The 9,577-nt window shown below is 32.9% G+C and overlaps 1 protein-coding gene across 1 annotated transcript in view; it reads left to right on the top strand.

Moving 5' to 3' along the window:
- Window positions 1-9,577, top strand: part of LOC142320079 (uncharacterized) — a 138,075-nt gene that overhangs the window by 10,960 nt on the left and 117,538 nt on the right. The gene's annotated exons all lie outside the window — the stretch shown is intronic.

Genomic DNA, 9,577 nt, shown 5'->3' with positions numbered 1-9,577 from the left:
TTTTAACAAAATAATATGTATAAAGTTGTTTTTTTTTCACAAGACCACAATGAAAAACATGGGGCGCACTTTCATATGCAATATCTACATAAATTTTTAAATATGACAAAGATTTTGATGCAAATTGAAATTATAGCTTCAATATACAATATCTAGTCAATCTCTTTGGATGAACTAAAGTTACAGTGCAAATTGGAACTGAACCATGCTTTTCATTGTGGTCTTGCAAAAATAGACAACGTTATATATATTATTTTGTTAAAAACAAAATTATCCTCTGTTTATGTTTACTGGGTAATCCTTTTTTTTGAATTTGATTAAAAACGTGTTTTAAAATTTTTTTTTATTCCTGACCAGCCTTGCTCTCTTATGTATAATAACTTATATTTACTGACAAGATAACAAATAAAGGAAATCTTTAATAATAGTTTAACAAAAGCATTTCAATTAATGATTGATAAAAAGAGAAAATTTTATATTGATGTATTATGACATAAATTTTACTCTGGGAAAAATGATATGCAAAACGTTTTAATTATTTTTAAAGAATAGCTTAAAAATTTTAGTTCCTGAAGCTCGTCAACAAACTTAATAAGCTTTGTTTTAACCAAACAAATCTTTTTTTTATAAAACTGGTTTTATTTCAGGTTTAACGTAAACATGTTTCATATTTAATAGTAAGTGATTGCATCTTTAAATAAAGAGGATAAAGTTTCTCCAGTTAATTGTTTGAAAATTTCATTATATTTTGTGGATCTCACTATTTGATTAAAAAATTAGCTGCTCCGGTTGATGGAGACTTTATACAATATGGCTTATGTTTTGCTGTGGTTCCCTTTACCTGTTCGAGTATAAGTGTGACTACTTGAAGGACAAGAAGTAATAAATTAAAGAAGTTTGCATTCCTTGTAAACGAAAAAAGGGCAACTACGATTCTGACATTAATTATTATGATTTTGAAAGCTTTTTCCAAAATATTTTAGATTATTAAGAAAATAATGAATTTATTTGAAAAAACTGTTAAAGTATAAAAAAGAAAAGAGAAGTTTTTTTACAATTAATTTTCACAAAAATGAGTGTGATAAGTTTTACTAAATGAAAATAACAAACTCTTGAAAAATGAAGATGGTTGGTGAAACTGAGGGAAAATTCAAGAAAAAAAGGTGGCAATAAGTGAAAACCCTATTCGGTACCTAACTTTTAAGAACTATTCCTCAAACGTTAAAATGAATGGATCAGTAGATAAAATGCAGAAAAAAAAAGTTTAATAATGAAAGGCCAAAATAAATAATTTATACATTCATCTGTTTGAGGTTTGATTCTATTTAACACAAATTAAATGCAGTCCAGTTCAGAAACACTAACCGCTTAAGCCAGAGCAACCAAATTTTATTAATTCACAACTTTTTTATTTTTCCAAATGTGTAATTAGTTTTTACTGCAAAAGCTAACAACCAAAAAATTGAGTTCTTTATGAATTTTTACATTTGTTTTATTTTTCTATTAAAACTGATAATTATTTTTAGAGATAAAAGATTTTATGTGAAACACCATGTTTTTCTAATGAAGCGATCAGATTACAGATACATAATCTTCGTTAATGAAATACTTGGGTTATATATACTGTAGTTATTGGTACAATGCGCCAAACCTGTTATGATATACATTATACTACTCTTTCTGTAACATTGAACTATTACATCAACCGCGTGTTTTTCATGGGTTATTATTTTTATTAATAAAGATAAATATTTGAATAAATGAAGAAAATTTTTTTTCAGCTTTTTATTGTATCATTAGTGAATGAGAAATTTTACTCGAATCTCTAGTTTACTGTATATTTATTTTTATTTATATATTTTTACATATTTATTTTGAATAATAGTAATAAAAAACTTTATTTTAAAAGTTATTGTTATAAACGCAGTTAATACATCATATAATACATAATACACATAATCACATAATACATTACATTAGTGTCATTTTATTCTTTTCTTTAAATATTTTTTGTGTGTACTGATTTTTTTTCTTAAACAAAACATAAATTAACATTACTGTGATAGATACGTCCACTCCTTCCTGCTAAAGCACACTTTGTATCTACATTCATTTGATAGGCGAGCACCTAATGTGAGTCCCTACTTGTGTAAATGTTTCTATATGTAAGTGTAAGTTATGTATGATGCTCACTTGTCTATGCGAGTATACGTTTAATGAAATTATAATTCAGGATTTTCTTTGCATAGGGAAAAGTGTTAATCTAAAAAGGGTGAAACACGATCTTAAAAAAGCCTTGCAGAGCGTACTCATAACTTTTTACATACATATTGTGCGTTGTTAGTACGTGTCGTGCAAAGATCTAACCAAATTGGTCCATGCTTTGTCAGACCAGGTAAAATCCTTACTTCTGTTGTTGCAGCATTGAGTATTGGCAAGAAGAAGTATAGTTTTGGTGGAAAGACGGATAGTGTTGTATTGAAAACCACTTCAGTCTGCACCAAATGAAACTCCTGCTGCACCACCTCTGCAGCAAACTACTAAGATCCCAATGAAGGGATCTACAATAAAATCGTCACCTGGTATGGTTTCTCCAGCCTCTCAGGATTCCAAATTTCCATCACACCTTCAGGTCTCTTCAATTTTTTTTTTTTTGGGGTGGTGAAAAACGTTTTCACTTTATCATCGCCCGGAAAACAAAAACTTAAAATATTAAAAAAATATATATATAAAAAAACAAACACAAAAATTAAAACAAATAAAAAAACTTGCAACTACTACCACAACTCTGAAAAATTACTTATAACTGTCACAGACAAAATCTTAAAAATAACCAATATTAAATATATATGTATATATATAAAACACAAGTAGTGAAAATTCCATTGACAATAAATGCGCATCTAATGGTATCGTTCTGTTTCGATCCATCTATGTATACTACTGCGTCAGGGTTTATCTTGGAGAGAACATGGTGAAACATTTGCTGAAAGAAAGTAGGTGGTATTGATTCTTTATTGCATATCATGAGGTCAAACATAAAATTTATAAGGTTGATTCTCTATTGAGGATATGAACATGGATACATTGGAAAATAGAAGGTGTGTCGACATTTATAAAGTGCAGTAAATATCGAGTACTACAGGTGGATGGTTCTCATACCGTCATAAATTAAGGACTACGTCAAAAGCCGGGTGATTCGGCTGTCTTTTAAGACGGGCAAAATAAGATGCTAAAACCTGGTCCTGTCTATCCCAAAGTAATGAATCATCACAGTCAACAAGAATGCTTATGACAGGACTTGATCTAAATGCACCTGTAACAAGCCGAAGGAATGCATGATGTACAGCATCCAGCATTTTAAGCACGGTATTACGCGCTGAAGAGCAGGCTACACAACCATAATCTAAACAAGAACGAACTAATGAATAATAAAAACGAAACATACATGACCAATCGGCTCCCAAATTGGTGTTGCTAAGGACTCGCAGCATATCTAAAAAATTGGAACATTTTATTTTTAATTCTTTGGTGTGTTTGACCCACGTAAGGCAGCTAAAAATAAACCTAAAAATCTGACAATAGGAGAGATAGCAATTATCTCTCCGCTGAGAAAGACTTGAGAAATGAAAGGGTTTTGCAGGTGAGAAAAGACGACACATTTTGTTTTCTCAGGTGAAAAGATGAAGCCGGTAACCTTGGACCAAGCTTCAAAGCGAGATATAGTGTTATGTAGTCTCTCTGCTGTGGTTCTTGAACGGGATATACAGCAAAATCTCAAAAAATAAAGAACATGAAACAGGTGGCTGCACACATTTATTAATGCTGTTGATGGCTGTAGAAAATAAGGTGGCACTTAATACACTTCCTTCAGATGCTCTATTTTCCAAGATGACGCTACCCAATAGAAAATCTCCAACACAAACACGGAAAGTTCGGAAATTTAAGAAACTCCTAATAAAAGCAAACATATTGCCCTTGACTTCCCATTATTTGAGGGTGTTTAGAACACCACATTACTAGGCCTTTCTGATATCAAAGAAGATAGCGACGAGGAAGTGCCGGAGTAGCAGAGCGTTTTGAATAGCTGCTTTTAATGACATTAAATTGTCATGGAAGATCGTCTTTGTCGAATCCACACTGTTCTGGAGATAAATGGTCATGTTTCTCCAAACACCATGTAAGCCTGCGGTTCACCACAAATACTCTCCATTACTTTGCATAAAACGCTTGTCAAGGAGATAGGACGACAGCTTGAGGGGTTTTCTTTGTCTTTGCCAAGTTTAAGTACTGGTACGACAGCGGCTTCTGACCAGACGGATGGGAAAACATGTGCAGAGAATAAACCATCATAAATGTTCAATAGGTGTTGTAACGCCGAATTAGGAGTATGTGACAGCATACTGAGACGAATGTTGTCAGGACTAGAAGAGGTGTCACGTGAGTTTTTAAGTGCGTTTAACAACTAGGTTGAATGCGAATGGAGCATTTAATTCACCGGCCGAATCACCAATGTTTAACGATAATACTTCCACCGGTATCTTGTACTTGTGAAATTCATTACTATATGATGAAGTGACACACCGAGCGGAAAGAATCTGCTAAGGTCTTCTGTCACTGCAGAAGATGATGAAAGGAGCTCTTCTTCATGAATAAGCGCGAGAATAGATTGATTCGGTGATCCGCAAATTGCACGGATCTTTTCCCACAAAGTAGACGTGATAGTAGTAGCGAGATAGTGTCCACGTATTTCGTCCATGATTTTCTCTTAGCGTCTAAAAATAACTTACGACATACCGTTCTAGCCCTACGGTGCATATTTAGATGTTGTCGTTTGCTAATAGCATTTTGGCCACCATCATTCCACCATGGAACAGAACGTCTACAGTTTCACGATGTTTGTGAGATATATCTCTTAGTATTCTCAAGTATCAGGGACGTAAAGAAGTAAGTTGATCAAGGACGTCTGCACCATCATCATACTGTGATGGGAAGACTTTATAGTAACCGTTCTAATCTGACTTTTTAACAATCCATTTCCGTGGCCTTTTCTTCATCTCGTGGTTGACACCAAAACCAATAATAATTGGCTTGTGGTCATTGCCGTGAAGGTCGTCACAAATAGACCAATTAAGATGAGGGAGTAAATTCGGTAAAAATAAGGAGAGGTCAATGTTGGATAATGTACCAGATGATTAGGACATGAACGTGAGTGACCCATCATTCAGCAGACAAAGGTGCAAGTCTTGTCTCACTCTGCTATCATATTTCCTTGAGAGGAGCAGAAAGATGAGCCCCAGGAAATATGGTGGGCATTGAAGTCTCGTATTATTAACAACGGAGATGGGATTTGCGTGAGGAGATTTGATGTTTCTAGAGCATTGAACTCACAATTCGGTGAGAGATACAAATTGCAAATATGCGATTTAAAGGGGATACAGACCTTCACAGCAATAGCAGAATGAGGGTAGCTAGTGGTATCCTTGTTGCCAACACTTCATTCTACATGAAAATAGCAACTCCACCTCTCTCTCTACTGTCTACAAGTCAGTCGTATCTCTCACAGAAATAGCCTCTGAGTGTTATTGCATCTTGTTGTAGAATAGAAGATGCATTTCTTGGAAGTACATTATTAGTGATACATGTGTGCATGTCAATGCTCAAATATCGTCTATGAGGGATCGAAGACCTCTAACGTTCCACTGAATAATGTTCATAAGTTAAGGTAGTTATAGTTATAGAACTACAGGCAAATATATAAAAAAATTAGTTGTAGGTGATCTGGATTTCTTTTTTGTATTTTTGATTTTAAAAACTCTGATGTCCTGGGGTCGGGCGGTTCCTCAACCATATCCTCCAGTAAATGAGGTGATGGAGGAGGAGATTTTGAAGAATGGGAAGTTGCAGATGACATCCCAGAATCGATGGTTGTGTGGCCTCCCTTAACAGAGAGCTTATTGCCAGCTGTGTTTACTCCTGTCCGTATAGGTAAAACTTTGGGGACAGGAACTTTCAGAGGGATTCCATTATTGGTTTGACTAACTGCGACTAACAACTTTTTGTTCGCCTAAGTCAGCTCTGAAATAGTGGCTGTAAGTAAATTGATCAGATAACATCTGAACAAGTTTTTCAAGCTCACTGCAGGATCCTCACTGCTGATGAATCCTCACTGATACCTGAATCTGTAGGAGCTTGTTTTGTTGTAGTGGTGGCAAAAGATAGATCTGGTTTAAACAGATTCTGTGAGTTAATTGTCTTTTTATATTCTCTTTGTGCAGCCAGAAAAGATAGCTTCTGCTTGGTAAAGATTCTGAGAATTGCCTTTTCTTCTTTTAAAGTTGAGCAATCTTGGGAGCACGCTGTATGTGAACCACTGCAGTTCACACATATTTGATTTTCTTGACAGTAGTACCATTGTGGCCTTCCTTAATATATCGAGCAAAGATCTCTGTTTTCAAGCAAGATGTTGTAGTGTGACCGTATTGTTGGACATTTGAAACATCGTCGTGGCTTGAGAATGAAAAAGATCGTATTAGCTTTTCCTGAAAAATAACCAACTTTATTTTTTTTGGTGGTACTGTAAGGTTGAAAGTCAGTATAAGAGAAGGTGTTGGTTCTTCCACTCTGCTCTGCCGTTTCATTATTCGCTTGACTTCTACAACATCTTGGGGGCTAAGCTCATCAGCTATTTCAGTGACATCCTTATCCAAAAGGTCTTGGCAAAAAATTACTCCCCGGCTCTTATTTATAGTTTTGTGGCATTTTGTAGTTATATTTATACTACCCACATTACGGAGACATAAAATACATCGACTCTGCTCATCATTAAATGTACCAATCAGATCGATCCGTCTCATAATTTTCTGTTGTTCTTTGCAGAATTACTTGAACCTGTTTTAACTTTGTTTATCAAGAAAGGCAAGAACTTATGGAAGGAGCCACCTTCCTGATTATTTTGAAGAACAACGAATCGAATATTTTTATATTTAAGACTTAATGCAGAAGAATTTAATGACAACGCTGAACGACGAGGCCTTGGTATATTGTCTGAACTCATTAATCCTTAAAATAGCCAGGCGTTTTTGTCCATATAGTGTGTAAACATCACATTTAAACGATGAATTGTACAATTTGGTCATCTAATATCAACCAGAAAAAAAATTAATCGCAGAGGCAAATGAGCATAGTGCATAGAATTAAAGTATTTAGAGACATGATAAAAGAAAGCTTTTGTTGGTTGTTGTTAAACCTATAGGAAAAGCACAAAAAGATGCGGTTAAGATGTTCTATTTGTTGAAAATGTTATATATTTCACTTTATAATTATGTCTTATAAAAAAACATTTAAAAAGGAATTAATAAATAAAAAAAAAAGAATAAAATATGTTATGTTGTCAGTAAAAAAAAATACAAGCTGTTGTATGATCAGTAGCAAGGTTGGTCAATAAAGGGGATAATAAGATGAAAAAAGATATTCAAAATACAAAATTTATTCAGTAGGCTTTACATATTAAGTATAAACTTTTAACTGCAAAAAATGTTACAAAACATATGATTTAATATTGTCTGATATGAACTTAACAATAAAAAAGTAAGTTGTTTTTATGAGAAAAATTGTGATTGAATAAATTGTTTTACAACTTCTGACAAATTTTATTTTCAAGATTGCCTGTCTTTGAATTTCACCCAGATTCCATCATCAACTGCTGGAAGTAGTGAGAATTTTAACATCTTTAATGGCAGTATTGCTTTCTCACTTAATTCTACTGTGTAATGTGACAATAAAGAAGCCAAAATAATCTTCATTTCCAACATTGCCAATCTCATTGCTGTGAACATAAATAGAAGCAGATATAGAAATGTATGAAGATTGATAATCATTGTTATCATGTAAGATAATGAAAACAAATACTTATTATTTGTATTTTTCATCTTATAATATAATTAGAGATTTGATTAAGACATTACATTTTGTCATAAATCATATAGTGCAAATACATGGAAGCAAAAAATCATTGATTATGTCACTTAATTATGCATGATAATTAATCACAAAGATTCTGTTAGTCTTATCATAAAATTAGTTAAATTGTACAGATATACAGTAGCGGTTTAAGCATTGTTGAAGTGGTTAAATGAGCATTATATCTCATTGAAATTAACACATTCTGATTTAAAAGAAACTGTAAGAAATGGCTTACAACATGCATTTATGCGCATATTTTGATGCTATGCCAAATGTGTATCATTTGTTGATAAAATAAATCAATTTGAACAGTCACTTGTGCATCAGTTCATAATTCTGATTCTTGTTTATGAACAAGCTTCTAATATTCATGGATGATCTCATTTTACAACATTATGATAATTTTTTTTATTTTGACTTTAAGTATCTTACACTACTTTCTGTTCATAATTCTCATCACTTTAATAATAACATATAATTGTACCTTATTTTAATTGAATATTATGGTTAGTCTGAGCAATTTATTCTATGGAAGTCAGTATAGCGTATTAAAAGGACGATATAACAGCAGATTCAGAAATTATTTTCTCTTCAACTGTAAACCAGTGTTACCCTCTCATAAAATGTAGCAAAAAGTATGAAACATAAAAAACAATTCTTTTTATTTTCACTCTTCAAAAGATAATTTGTTGACAGTAATAATATTATATTAGTTATATTCACTTCAATGTACCGTGTATTAATTTCAATTTATCTCATTATCTACATACCTATGCCATAATGGATTTAGAATAAAGATGCCTATATTGTAGCGTGCAAATTAATCCAAAACAGAGATGTAACTGTGTTCAGATTATCTAATAAAAAGTAACTTTTTTTAGAAAAAAGAATTATATCAGTACAATTTATGAAAATCTAATAATTAATACGCCCTTTATTCTTAATCGTTTCACATATACGATTAAAAGCTACTTTTTTGCTGACCAGCAAGCTTTCTGTCAAACTGCAAGACGTTGGCGTATAATAGTTGTAATGTGTAAATCTATTCCACCGGTTGCCAATTCTCAATTTAAGTCCATAGCAGATAATTTTAGTTTGAGTTTACTTTTTCTCACTAGTAACCGATCCTGTGTCTGAGTAGTTTTTCTTTTACAACCGCACTGTCTTTCTAGTCCGACACCACACTCAGGAACTTTTTGTCTTTGTCATACTGGTATGCTCAGAAAAAAATCTGATATGGACATCACATGACTTCCCTGTACACCTTCTAAATTACATATACACATTTTTTGCTACGCTTCATTTAAATTTATTTCATTTGAAAGTGAGATATGATTCTCCATTACTTTAATAAAGTGGACAGTAACACAATTGAGTTGTGGTGAACACCACATGGCCGCATTTTTTTGTGGTGTCCGAATCAGCATTTTATACTAGTTCATATATTAATTTTGTTTCACATCGCTCATGCAGTTATGTGGTGTAAGTGAGAACGTGTCAGATCCCTAACTATGCACTAATAGGTTTGAATGCGACTTCATAAACATATATTTTTGCTTCATTGTAGGAAGTAAAGGAAGAATTGAGATCGCGAAAAATTTCGGTTTTCAGA

The sequence above is a fragment of the Lycorma delicatula genome, chromosome 2 (genome assembly GCF_047948215.1).
Source record: "Lycorma delicatula isolate Av1 chromosome 2, ASM4794821v1, whole genome shotgun sequence".
NCBI lineage: Eukaryota > Metazoa > Arthropoda > Insecta > Hemiptera > Fulgoridae > Lycorma > Lycorma delicatula.
The sequence above is the reverse complement of the archived record's forward strand: the minus strand, read 5'-3'. Positions and strand labels throughout refer to the sequence as shown.